Raw genomic sequence first — 13,798 nt, forward strand, 5'->3', positions numbered from 1 at the left:
TTTATGTGCACTTTATTTGTTTGTAATAAAATGAATTATTGATAAATGAATTACTTGAAATTAGTAATTGAAAGCAAACAATGTCCTTATTACTCAAGGGACTTGGTGGATGGCATTCAGCACGTGAAATACCACAGCACACTACAAGCTTGAGAAGAAGTTGTGGCAAATCAGCTCTTTCACATAATGCATAATTGATTTCTTAATTAGTAGATGAGAGTCCTATGGTCAAGGTGCAGGTAGATGTGACTAGGCAGAAAAATAGGCTGGCACAGACTAGATGGGCTGAAGGGCCTCTTTCTATGTTTTGATGATCCCGGACTCTTGACTTTTTTTCTGTATACTTGAACTTCTATGATGCTGAAATGAACTTTCAATATCCAGAACAATAGCCTTCATTATCCAGGGAAAAGGAAAATAACTGCCTGTGTGTCAAGCTATGTTTATAAAACATTGGTTATTCCAGAGCTGGAGCATTGTGCACTGTTCTGTCCAGAAGACACAGGAGCAGTAATAGACCATTCTAGTCATTGAGACTGCTCTGCCATTTATTATCCCTCTCAACCCCATTCTCCTGCCTTCAACCTTATTAATGAAGATCATATCAACCTCTGCTTTAAACATACTCAATGACCTGAGTATCTTGAAATATATTCAGCTGTCTGCAGCAATGAATTCCACAGATTCACCACCCTCTGGCTATTGAAACTCCCCCTCATCTTGGTTCTAAAGTGATAATCTGTGCCCTCAGATCTTGGAATCCCCCATTACAGGAAACATCTTCTCTATCTAGGCCTTTAAATATTTGATAGGTTTCAATGAAATCTTCCCTCATTCTTCTAAACTCCAGTGAATACAGCCATCAGATGCTCCTCATACTCATTCTCAGGAACATTATGACCCTCTTCTAAACCCTCTCCAGTGCCAGAACATCCTTTCTTAGAAAGGGGTCCAAAACTGCTCTCAGTACTCCAAGTGAGGACTGACCAATGCCTTATAAAGCCTCAGCATTACATTCCTGCTTTTATATTCTAGTCCTCTTGAAATGAATGCTAACATTGTATTTGCCTTCCACACCACTGACTCAGCCAGCAAGTTAATTTTTAGAGAAACACACACAAAATGCTGGTGGAACGCAGCAGGCCAGGCAGTATCTATAGGGAGAAGCACTGTCGACGTTTCAGCCCGAAACGTCAACAGTGCTTCTCCCTATAGATGCTGCCTGGCCTGCTGCGTTCCACCAGCATTTTGTGTGTGTTGCTTGAATTTCCAGCATCTGCAGATTTCCTCGTGTTTAATTTTTAGAGAATCCTGCTTGAGGATTCCCAAATGCCATTGCGCCTCTGATTTCTGAATTTCCTCGCCGTTTAGAAAATAGTCTACATTTTCATTCCTTCTTCCAAAGTGCATGACCATACACTTCTCTACACTATTTCCAACTGGCACTCCTTTGCCCATTCTCCTTATCTGTCCAAGTCCTTCTGCAGACTCCCTGGGTCACCACACTGTAACAAGGATATGATTACACTGGGAAGTTGCAGAATTTCTTTTAAAAGCCTCAACACAAACGAGGATGCTCTATTTCAGGTATGAAGATAATCTTGGTTAAGCTGGATATTTTCCTTAAAGTTGAGGAGTAAATTATGAGTGCACAGAACGTCTGGATAGTGAGAAACTCCTCCACAGAATAGGGACCAACACAAGAGTTGAGGAGGTTAGAGGTGATCTGAGGATTTTCTTTTTAACGTGGGAGAGCTGAAATTGGGAATGCACTCTCTGTGAAGGTGTCGGAGATCAATTACTCTTAGCACTTCAATCACCACCTAACGGAGTTTACGGACTAAGTGCTGGTTTGGATAGACGGCCAGCAACACAGTAGATTGAAGAGCCTGTTTCTGTGTTGTGCAGCTAGAACACTTAAAAAATAGTGCAGTAAAGTCTTTTATTTCACAGTAAATGGTCAGAAATGGACAAAATGTATAAAATATCCATTGTATTTAAATTTAAATAGACACATACCAAGTAAACAATGCCAATACAAACTAAAATGTGCAACAATTTCTAATCCATTTCCAATTACTGCAGAGTCAGAATATGACCATGACCAATATGTTATTACTCACCCGGTCAACATTCCCTTCTCTATTACCCAAGGCCGTAAGTGTGTCTTGAAATGGATTAAGATAAGTATCACGTTTGGAAGGCATCCATTCCCTGGCTAAAAGGAATAAGAAGGGTGATTCATAAGTTTGGGGCCTAAGGTAGAAGGAGTCAATTTTAGAAAACCTAGCACATTTATTTTTCAGCATAGTCCCCTCCTACATTTACACACTTAGTTCAGCGGTCGTGGAGCACACGGATCTTGGACCTCCAGAAAGTGTCCACAGCATGAGTGATTGATAAGTTTGTGGCCTAAGATAGAAGGCGGTGAGTTATACAGCTCTCGTTACATGCACATGTAGATCAGCTGTTTGAGTGATTATGCAGAAAGTTTGAAGTTAATAACTCATCTTGTTCTACCTTAGGCCATGAACTTATCGATCACCCCAATGTTATTAACTTCAAACTTTCTGCATGATCACTCAAGGAGTTGAACTGCATGTGCATGTAATGAGAAATATTCATTCTCAAAATGTTGCTGAGAAATATGTTTTTTTTTAAACTAGTGAAAGAGGACACAATAGATGACTGTCAGTAGTCCTGGGATTATTGACCAAGAGATTTAAAGACTAGAAGAAATACCTTCACAAAACTGACAGCAATATCTACTCTAGAGGGTTTATGGCTGACGCAAAACAAAATGCTTGCAGTTTCAGGTAGACACCAAGATACAACAGTATCATTTCAGAAGCATCTGGATAGGTACATGAAAGGGTGAAGTTTGGGCCAATTGCAGGAAATTGGGAGCCGCCCGGTGAGCATTGTGGTTGGGCCAAAGAACCTGTATCCATGCAGTACTGCTCTTTGTTTAAAAGGGATATGTGGCAGTGTTAGCACCTAGTGGCAAGTCTGAATGAACTACTGACATCCAGTGCAGAACAGACGTGTGGAACAAAGTCACTCAATGTTGAATAACTTTTGTTACCAGTTGTGTCATGGAGGAGCTGTAGTTGAATGAGGTAAAACTAGTCAGTATCTTTCAGGTCATCGCCATGTCATTGGTGACAGTTCCCATCAACTTTTCCTCATCAGCCATTTTCTGTCCTTGAGCCTGGCGTACGAAATAGCATTGCCCCTTCGTGGTTTGGGTGGGGTGGGGAGAGCATATGGGGGAAAGGAAGGCACCATTAGGAAACACAGGTCTAATAACATCACAATTTTAAATATTTATCCAATTTTTGACAGTTGATTGAATCTGTACCCAACTTCATTATGAAAAATCCTAACCAACTGTTGCAGTGAAACATCTTTTCCTCTCATCTCACTTCTGGTTCTTGTACCAATCATTAAAGGGGTCTTCTGGCTGTGGTATAATTGCCATCAGATAGAGTCTGTCCTTGTTTACTCAAAGTCCTGCTAGCTTTTGATCTTTTCAGTTAAAATACTTTATCCTTACCTTCTCCAAAAATAAGTCCTGCCCTATTTCACTAGGCCCGTCACAAAATGAAGGACTTCATTCCTTGTAAGGCTTGAGTATATCACCATTTCAAAGGCTTCGTATCCTCCTAGGCGTCCAGAATTAGGACTATTCTCGCAAGCACATAAACAATGATTTAAGATCATAAGACATAGGAGCAGAACTGGGCCATTTAGTCCATTGAGTCTGCTCCACCATTAAATCACGGCTGATTTATTATCCCTTTCAACCCATTCTCTGGCCTTCTCCCCATAACTTTTGATGCCATGTCCAATCAAGAAACTATTGAGCTCTGCCTTAAATACACCCAACAGCCTGGCCTCCACTGCTGCCTGTGGTAACAAATTCCATAAATTCACCGCCCTTTGGCTAAAGAAATTTCTCTGCATCTCTGTTTTGAAAGGGCACCCCTCTATCCTGAGGCTGTGCTTCTCCTCATGCTAGCTTGCGCTTGCATTTCTGTCCTGGAGTTTTCTTGGGGACAGCAGAGTGCTAGCTCTCTCGATTGAACTATAAGCTGTAAGTCACAGGCTCCAACAGTTTCAAAAACAAAATTAAGATGAAAAGAACAAGTAGAAGACATAGAGAAACTGAAATGATTGACTATCAGGAAGATGTCGTCCGAAGAATCGTCGTTTGCTGGCACTAATTTGACCGGAATGGTCGAGATAGAAGGATGCGCAAGAAAGTGGAAAATAAAATACAATGTTGGAAAATGCATGCTCATGCACTTTGGTAAAAGAAATAAATGTGTGGACTATTTTCTAAACATGGAGAAAACCCAGGAATCTGAAGTGCAGAGGGATTAGGGAGTCCTTGTGCAGAACACCCTGAAGGTTAACTTGCAGGTTGAGTTGGTGGGGAGGAAGGCAAATGCCATGTTAGCATTCATTTCAAAAGGTCTAGAATACAAGAGCAAGGATGTGATGCTGAAGCTTTATGAGGCACTGGCTCAGCCTTACCTTGAGTATTGTGAATAGTTTTGGGCCCCTCATCTTAAAAAAGATGTGTTGGCATTGGAGAGGGTCCAGAGGAGGTTCACAAGGATGATTCCAGGAATGAAAGGGTTGTCATACAAGGAACGTTTGATGGTTCTGGGTCTGTACTCACTGGAATTTAGAAGGATGGAGGGGGGGGGGGCAAAATCTCATTGAAATCTTTCAAATGTTGAAAGGCCTAGACAGAGTAGATGTGGAAAGGATGTTTTCCATGATGGGAAGTCTAGGACAAGAGGGCACAGCCTCAGGCTAGATGGGCACCCTTTCAAAACAGAGATGCAGAGAAATTCCTTTAAACGAAGGGTGGTGAATTTGTGGAATTTGTTGCCACATGCAACAGGTCATTGAAAAATAATAATCAGTGATGATTGAATGGGGGAGCAGACTCGATGGGCCAGATGGCCTAATTCTGCTCTTATGTTGTATGGTCTTATGGAAGAGAGTGACTTATTGCTTCCTACCATTTGTAACATTTACAAGGAGTATTGTCGACAAAGAACTTGAAGCATTGTTGCATAACCCTACCACCCATCCCACATTCTCTTTGACCCACTACCATCAGGAAGGAGGTACAGGAGCATCAGGACTGGGACTGCCAGACTGGGTAACAGCTTCTTCCCTCACTCTCCCTGAGACTAATGAATACCCAGCCACCACTGAGGTCTCATCACTAGGATAGTGAGCTGTTTACTGTTTACCTGTGCTGTAAACTACATTCATTTTGAAGTACATTTTATTAAATGTTTTATTTTCTGTGCTGTGTGTGATAGATGTTTGTGGGTGCACTGTGGATCCGGAAGAACTGTTTTGTTTGGTTGTATGCATGTTGTTATATACTCACAGTTTGAATGGGACAGTGGGATGATGTAATGGTCTTGTGAGTGGGATGATGTAATTGTCTCATGACTGTGGGGTGATGTTATGCCACATGATGGCATGTTCCAAACGGTATTTAAACAAAGCCCGCGGTCTGTGACGCAGTTCTCATTTTTATTTTTGGTGCAACGTTGTTGTTGCCGGTCGGAGGTATGGAGGTTCCACCAGTTTTGTTTGTTGCACGTTTATTTTTCCCTTACAGTCCAGTATCGGAGAGTGAAGGCATTACTGGAGTTATCCGAGTTCAAAGGATTGGATAAAGTTAATGTCGTTCAGCGTCTTGGGGAATAATTGACCTTTTTGAATCTTCGTTCAGAAATTTTGGTAGGCACATTTGAGTTAAACCCCTGCAAGGTCAGGAAGGTTTGTGCAGTGACCACCCTCCAGTCAAAAGGTCAGTTCCTTTTAATTCCTCGTGATTTCTTCAAAAAGGCATCTCTCGGCTGTGGGATCGGCAGATTCGTCATTACTTCGAAGGAGTTGTTGTTTCAGGGAAGTCTCTCCTTAATGACTGTATAAATCACATGGACTTTTGAATTTACCACTTTAAGTCTGTGCTTGGATGAGAACTCGTTAGAACAGTTTCTAAGTTTGACTGTTGGTTAAATATAGCCGCCTAACTGTTAACTTCCAGTTAAGTTAGTCATTTGTTCACTTTTCGATGTTTTTGAGCAGAGGTTAATAAACTCTGTTTATTAACTCTGTCTCAGTTTCATATCGATTGCTGCTGCATTCATAACAATGTACAATCAGATGAACGATAGGAAACATCCTTTCCACATCCACTCTGTCTATCCTTTCAATATTCAACAAGGTTCAATGAGATCTCTAGGTTCATCAACCTCTAGACTGAGACGAATTTTTCTACACTGATCCTTCAAGTTCAAAGAGGTCTATTTTCAAGGTATGTATAAATTATACAGCTTTGAGATTTGTCTGCTTACAGGCAGCCACAAAACAAGAAACCTGAAAGAATCCGATTTCAAAAAAGACCAATACCCAATGTGCGCAGGGAGAACGAAGAAACACAGGCAGACACATTGTGCAAACAATAAGAACAAGCAACAGCATTCAGAACGAAAGTGAGTCCATAGACCCGAATCTTGGAGCAGCCAGAGTAGGCCCAAAGCCTACGTCTCAGTTTATCAGACAGCGGGGCAAATGGCCGTGAAGCTTGCAGACTGGAAGCCAGGTATTTCTTGATCTATGAACCACCAGTGAGCTGTCACCCAACTTTCGTCACAAAGGTTGGGGGTGTTGTGGATAGTGTGGAGGGCTGTCAGAGGTATGTCAATGATTTGGACTATGGGATTAATAGATTTGTGGCTAAGTTTGCTGATGATACAAAGATATCATCAGGGTTAGGGTTTTCAAGTGCCAGGCTTTAGATATTTCAGAAAGGACAGGGAGGGAGGCAAAAGAGGTGGGGGTGTGGCACTGTTGATCAGAGATAGTGCCACAGCTGCAGGAAAGGAGGAAGACATGGAGGGATTGTCTACGGAGTCTCTGTGGGTGGAAGTTAGGAACAGGTAGGAGTCAATAACTCCGGTAAGGCCGAATTTGGAGTATTGTGTACAGTTCTGGTCACCAAATTATAGGAAAGATGTCAACAAAATAGAGAGAGTACTGAAAAGATTTACTAGAATCATGGATTGAGTTGAAGAGCTGAGAGGTAATGTTGCAGCTATATAGGACCCTGGTCAGACCCCACTTGGAGTACTGTGCTCATTTCTGGTCGTCTCACTACAGGAAGGATATGGAAGCCATAGAAAGGGTGCAGAGGAGATTTACAAGGATGTTGCCTAGATTGGGGAGCATGCCTTGTGAAAACAGGTTGAGTGAACTCAGCCTTTTCTCCTTTGAGCGACGGAGGATGAGGGGTGACCTGATAGAGGTGTACAAGATGATGAGAGGCATGGATCGTGTGGATAGTCAGAGGCTTTTTCCCAGGGCTGAAATGGCTGCCACAGGAGGGCACAAGTTTAAGGTGCTGGGGAGTAAGTACAGAGGAGATATCAGGGGTAAGTTTTTTACGCAGAGAGTGGTGAGTGTGTGGAATGGGCTGCCGGCAATGGTGGTGGAGGCAGGTACAATAGGGTCTTTTAAGAGACTTTTGGATAGGTACATGGAACTTAGAAAAATAGAGGGCTATGTGTAACCCTAGTGATTTGTTAAAGTAGACACATCGCAAGCCATCGGTCTTAGCGCGTCCCTTCTCTGTCGCTTGCCCGTCCTCCCTAACACACTGTCTCCTAATAATACCCTTTCTAAGGTTGGGACATGTTCAGCACAACTTTGTGCGCCGAAGGGCCTGTATTGTGCTGTCGGTTTTCTATCTTTCTATGTTTCCAGTATCACCAGCTTAACCCAGACCTGTAAAACTGACACAGAGCTCAGGTCCCACCCGAGACCTGTTTCACAACAGCCCATTTTCCTCCTACTGATTGTCTCCAAGGTCTACTTGCTGGTTTAAGTTCCTCCCATGGGCTGACGTCAATATGGAAATCCTGGTCAAATCATGACAAAAAAAAATCCAGGAGACGAATTCTGTAGCAGCTATCCAAGATGCATCATTTCAACAACTGGTGAAATTCGGTAAAGAGGAAACCTGCAGAGGAAAGGACAGAATAAATGTCCAGTGAGGAACCAAGAGGAACTCCACTCCATCCCATCATGAGGAACGCATCGATCACGAAAGCTTCTCCTCCACAGTATAACACCTTCCGTGATGCTGAAAGAGAACAGGAACCACGAACAGGGTAAGAGCTGGAATTAAGCTTTTTAAATCAGATGAAATTAAGCAAAGCTGAAGTTAAAATAAGCTTTGTGTAAATGTTGTGTTTATTTTTTAAACTGGATATTTAGTAGGAAAGGAGTAAGAATTTGCATTTTGATGTTGTAAAATGTCCTTGTCTACTTTCACATAAGCAGCATCAGACAAAATTCAGTACCTGCCCGAATGCAGGAGACATTAGAGCAAAATGCCGCAGATGTTGGAAATCTGAAATATGACCAGAAAATGCTGCAAATCACCATTGGGCAGCATCTGTGGAGGAAAAGAAGAGCCCAGATCATCTCCAGAACATTACTAGAAGATAGCAGGATGAAAATTGATCGCTGTCTTTCAAAGTACTGTATTGCACTGGGCTGACTTCAGTTCTTCGTGGAAATGGGACCCATTCTCAGGATCTCACGACCGGTCGCTTTTCAATATGCTAAGGACACAGCCTGGAAGCTGAGTGTGCCTTCAGGGTGCCAGATATTCTTGGCTCTGGAAGCAGGTGGATTCGAGGCTGGTGCCAACGCCTAATGTGTCCTGGGAGGACATGGAAAATTGAAAGTGGCTGTGTGCCCAGAGACCCGAGTTCTTTGGACACAGAGCTCAGAAAAAGCAATGCAACAGAATTTTAACACTATAAGTCAGCGAGTTGTTTTGTTATGTCTCCCCTCTCGCTGTGAAAGGGGGATACCTCTTTTTCCCTTATTGGGGAGAGAGAGAGCCTGTGGTATGTCGAATTACCGGGTGAACAAGTTGTTCAAGTCTCTGTCTTTATTGCTGCATTGCTGCATGCTTGAGTGCTCAGTGGAGGGTGCAGATGCTGTTTTGCTGGTGGGGGAGGGGGCATCGTTGCTTTGCTGTTGCTTATGCATGGGAGGGGGAGCTGGGGAGGGCTTTGGAGTTCCAACATTTAACTGTCATTCATTCTTTGGGGCACTCCTCTGTTTTTGTGGATGTTTGCAAAGAGAAAGAATTTCAGGAAGTATATTGCATACATTTCTCTGACATTAAATGTTCCTATTGAAACCTATTGAAAATGTTTTAATGGTTGTCATAGATTCACTGGGCTGAATGACTGTAGAATGACCCAGAATGAAAGGGTTATTGTATGAAGAGCATTTGGGCCTGTATTCACTGCAGTTTAGAACAATGAGGGGAGACCTGAATAAAAAACATAGAAACATAGAAAACCTACAACACAATACAGGCCCTTTGGCCCACAAAGCTGTGCAGAACATGTCCTTACCTTAGAAATTACCTAGGGTTACCCATGTACCTATCCAGGAGTCTCTTAAAAGATTCTATCATATCCGCCTCCACCACCATCGCCAGTGGTCCATTCCACGCACTCACCACTCTCTGCATAAAAAAAACTTAACCCTGATATCTCCTCTGTACCTATTTCCAAGCATCTTAAAACTGTGCCCTCTCGTGCTAGCCATTTCAGCCCTGGGAAAAAGCCTCTGACTATCCACACGATCAATGCTTCTCATCATCTTGTACATCTCTATCAGGTCACCTCTCATCCTCCATCGCTCAAGGATAAAAGGCCAAGTTCACTCAACCTATTCTCTTAAGGCATGCTGCCCAATCCAGGCAACATCCTTGTAAACAACACACACAAAATGCTGGTGGAACACAGCAGGCCAGGCAGCATCTATAAGGAGAAGTACTGTCGACGTTTCGGGCCGAGACCCTTTGTCAGGACTAACTGAAAGGAAAGATAGTAGGAGATTTGAAAGTAGGAGGGGGAGGGGAAAATGCGAAATGATAGGAGAAGACCGGAGTGGGGTGAAGCTGAGAGCCGGAAAGGTGATTGGCAAAAGGGATACGGAGCTGGAGTAGGGAAAGGATCATGGGACGGGAGGCCTAGGGAGAAAGAAAGGGGGAGGGGAGCACTAGAGGGAGATGGAAAACAGGCAGAGTGATGGGCAGAAAGAGAGAAAAAAAAGGAGGGGGGAAAAATCTAAATATATCAGGGATGGGGTAAGAAGGGGAGGAGGGGCATTAACAGAAGTTATAGAAGTCAATGTTCATGCCATCAGGTTGGAGGCTACCCAGCCAGTATATAAGGTGTTGTTCCTCCAACCTGAGTGTGGCTTCATCTTGACAGTAGAGGAGGCCATGGATAGACATATCAGAATGGGAATGGGACGTGGAATTAAAATGTGTGACCATCCTTGTAAATCTCCTCTGTACCCTTTCTATGGTTTCCATATCCTTCCTGCAGTGAGGCAATAAGAACTGAGCACAGTACTCCAAGTGGGATCTGAGCAGGGTCCTATATAGCTGCAACATTACCTCTCAGCTCTTCAACTCAATCCCATGATTGATGAAGGCCAATACACCGTATGCCTTCTTAACCACAGAGTCAACCTGCGCAGCTGCTTTGAGCGTCATATGAACTCAGACCCCAAGATCCCTCTGATCCTCCACACTGCCAAGAGTCTTACCATTAATTCTATATTCTGCCATCATATTTGACCTACCAAAATGATCCACCTCACACTTGTCTGGGTTGAACTCCATCTGCCACTTCTCAGCCCAGTTTTGCATCCTATCAATGTCCCGCTGTAAGCTCTGACAGCCCTCCACACTATCCACAACATCCCCAAACTCTGTGTCATCAGCAAATTTACTAATCCATCCCTCCACTTCCCCATCCAGGTCATTTATAAAAGTCACAAAGAGTAGGGGTCCCAGAACAGATCCCTGAAGCACATCATTGGTCACTGCCCTCCATGCAGAATATGACCTGTCTACAACCAGTCTTTGCCTTCTGTGACCAAGCCAGTTCTGGATCCACAAAGCAATGTTGCCTTGGATCCCATGCCTCCTTACTTTCTCAATTAGCCTTGCATGGGGTACCTTATCAAATGCCTTGTTGAAATCCATATACACTACATCTACTGCTCTATCTTCATCAATGTGTTTAGTCACATCCTCAAAAAATTCAATCAGGCTCGTAAGGCACGACCTGCCCTTGACAATGCCATGCTGACTATTCCTAATCATATTATGCTTCTCCAAATGTTTATAAATCCTGCCTCTCAGGATCTTCTCCATCAACTTACCAACCACTGAAGTAAGAATCATTGCTCTATAATTTCCTGGGCTATCTCTGCTTTCTTTCTTGAATAGGGGTACAACATCCGCAACCCGCCAATCCTCCAGAACCTCTCCTGTCTCCATTGATGATGCAAAGGTCATTGCCAGAGGCTCAGCAATCTCCTCCCTCACCTCCCACTGTAGCCTTGGATACATGTCATCTGGTCCTGGTGACTTATCCAACTTGATGCTTTCCAAAAGCTCCAGCATATCCTCTTCTTTAATATCTACATGTTCAAGCTTTTCAGTCCGCTGTAAGTCATCCCTACAATCACCAAGATCCTTTTCCATAGTGAATACTGAAGCAAAGTTTTCATTTTTTTTCTTCTTTATGAGGCATTGTAAGTGTTGTTACTTCGATGTACTTGTGCTATTTTTGAATAATAATAATAATAATAATAAAAAGATTTGGAAAAAAAAGCAAAGTATTCATTAACTACCTCTGCTATCTCCTCCAGTTCTATACACATTTTTCCACTGTCACATTTGATTGGTCCTATTCTCTCACGTTTTATCGTCTTGCTCTTCACAAACATGTAGAATGCCTTGGGGTTATCCTTAATCCTGTCCACCAAGGCCTTCTCATGGTCCCTTCTGGCTCTCCTAATTTCTTTCTTAAGCTTCTTTGTGCTCGCCTTATAATCTTCTAGATTTCTATCACTACCTAGTTTTTTGAACCTTTTGTAAGCTCTTCTTTTCTTCTTGACTAGTTTTACAACAGCCACAGTTCCAGTACCCTACCATCCTTTCCCTGTCTCATTGGAACATACTGTACCTATGCTAATACTATGCAAATATCCCCTGAACATTTGCCTCATTTCTTCTGTACGTTTCCCTGAGAACATCTGTTCCCAATTTATTCTTCCAAGTTCTTGCCTGATAGCTTCATATTTCCCCTTACTCCAATTAAACACTTTCCTAAGTTGTCTGCTCCTATCCCTCTCCATTGCTGTGGTAAAGGAGATAGAATTGTGATCACTATCTCCGAAATGCTCTCCCCCTGAGAGATCTGACACCTGACCAGGTTCATTTCCCAATACCAGATCAAGTACAGCCTCTCCTCTTGTAGGCTTATCTACATATTGTCAGAAAACCTTCCTGAACACACCTAACAAACTCTACCCCATCTAAACCCCTCAGTCTAGAGAGATGCCAATCAATATTTGGAAAATTAAAATCTCCCACCACAACAATCCTGTTATTATTACACCTTTCCAGAATCTGTCTCCCTATCTGCTCTTTGATGTCCCTGTTACCATTGGGAAGTCTATAATAAACACCCCGTATAACCATATAACAATTACAGCACGGAAACAGGCCATCTCGGCCCTTCTAGTCCGTGCCGAACGCTTACTCTCACTTAGTCCCACTGACCTGCACTCAGCCCATAACCCTCCATTCCTTTCCTGTCCATATACCTATCCAATTTTATTTTAAATGACAATACCGAACCTGCCTCTACCACTTCTACTGGAAGCTCATTCCACACAGCTACCACTCTCTGAGTAAAGAAATTCCCCCTCGTGTTACCTTTAAACTTTTGCCCCCTAACTCTCAACTCATGTCCTCTTGTTTGAATCTCCCCTACTCTTAATTGAAAAAGCCTATCCACGTCAACTCTATCTACCCCCTCATAATTTTAAATACCTCTATCAAGTCCCCCCTCAACCTTCTACACTCCAAAGAATAAAGACCTAACTTGTTCAATCTTTCCCTGTAACTTAGGTGCTGAAACCCAGGTAACATTCTAGTAAATGTTCTCTGTACTCTCTCTATTTTGTTGACATTGGGTGACCAGAACTGTACACAATGCTCCAAATTCGGCCTTACCAGAGTTATTGACTCCTACCTGTTCCTAACTTCCACCCACAGAGACTCCGTAGACAATCCCCCCATGTCTTCCTCCTTTTCTGCAGCTGTGGCACTATCTCTGATCAACAGTGCCACGCCCCCACCTCTTTTGCCTCCCTCCCTGTCCTTTCTGAAATATCTAAAGCCTGGCACTTGAAAACCCTAACCCTGATGATATCTTTGTATCATCAGCAAACTTAGCCACAAATCCATTAATCCCATAGTCCAAATCATTGACATACATTGTAAAAAGCAGCAGTCCCAACACTGACCCCTGTGGAACTCCACTGGTAAATGACAGCCAACCAGAATAGGATCCCTTTAATACTACTCTCTGTTTTCTGCCGATCAGTCAATGCTCCACCCATGCTAGTAACTCCCTTGTAATATCATGGGATCCTATCTTGCTAAGCAGCCTCATGTGCGGCACCTTGTCAAAGGCCTTCTGAAAATCCAAGTTCACCATATCTATTACATCTCCTTTGTCTACCTTGCTTGTAATTTCCTCAAAAAATTGCAGTAGGTTAGTCAGGCAGGATTTCCCTTTCAGGAAACCATGCTGGCTTTGGCCTGTCTTAACATGTGTGTCCAGGTACGCCGTAATCTCGT

The 13,798-nt window shown here is 43.0% G+C and overlaps 1 protein-coding gene across 1 annotated transcript in view; it reads left to right on the forward strand.

Annotated features, from left to right (window-relative positions):
- Positions 1-8,128: 8,128 nt before the first annotated feature.
- Positions 8,129-13,798, forward strand: part of LOC140730095 (solute carrier family 2, facilitated glucose transporter member 6-like) — a 32,546-nt gene continuing 26,876 nt past the window's right edge. Inside the window, exon 1 of the mRNA XM_073050230.1 lies at positions 8,129-8,210. The gene's annotated coding sequence lies outside the window, so the exon portion shown is untranslated. The remainder of the gene's footprint in view (positions 8,211-13,798) is intronic.

The sequence above is a fragment of the Hemitrygon akajei genome, chromosome 7, assembly GCF_048418815.1.
Source record: "Hemitrygon akajei chromosome 7, sHemAka1.3, whole genome shotgun sequence".
NCBI classification, from domain to species: Eukaryota; Metazoa; Chordata; class Chondrichthyes; order Myliobatiformes; family Dasyatidae; genus Hemitrygon; species Hemitrygon akajei.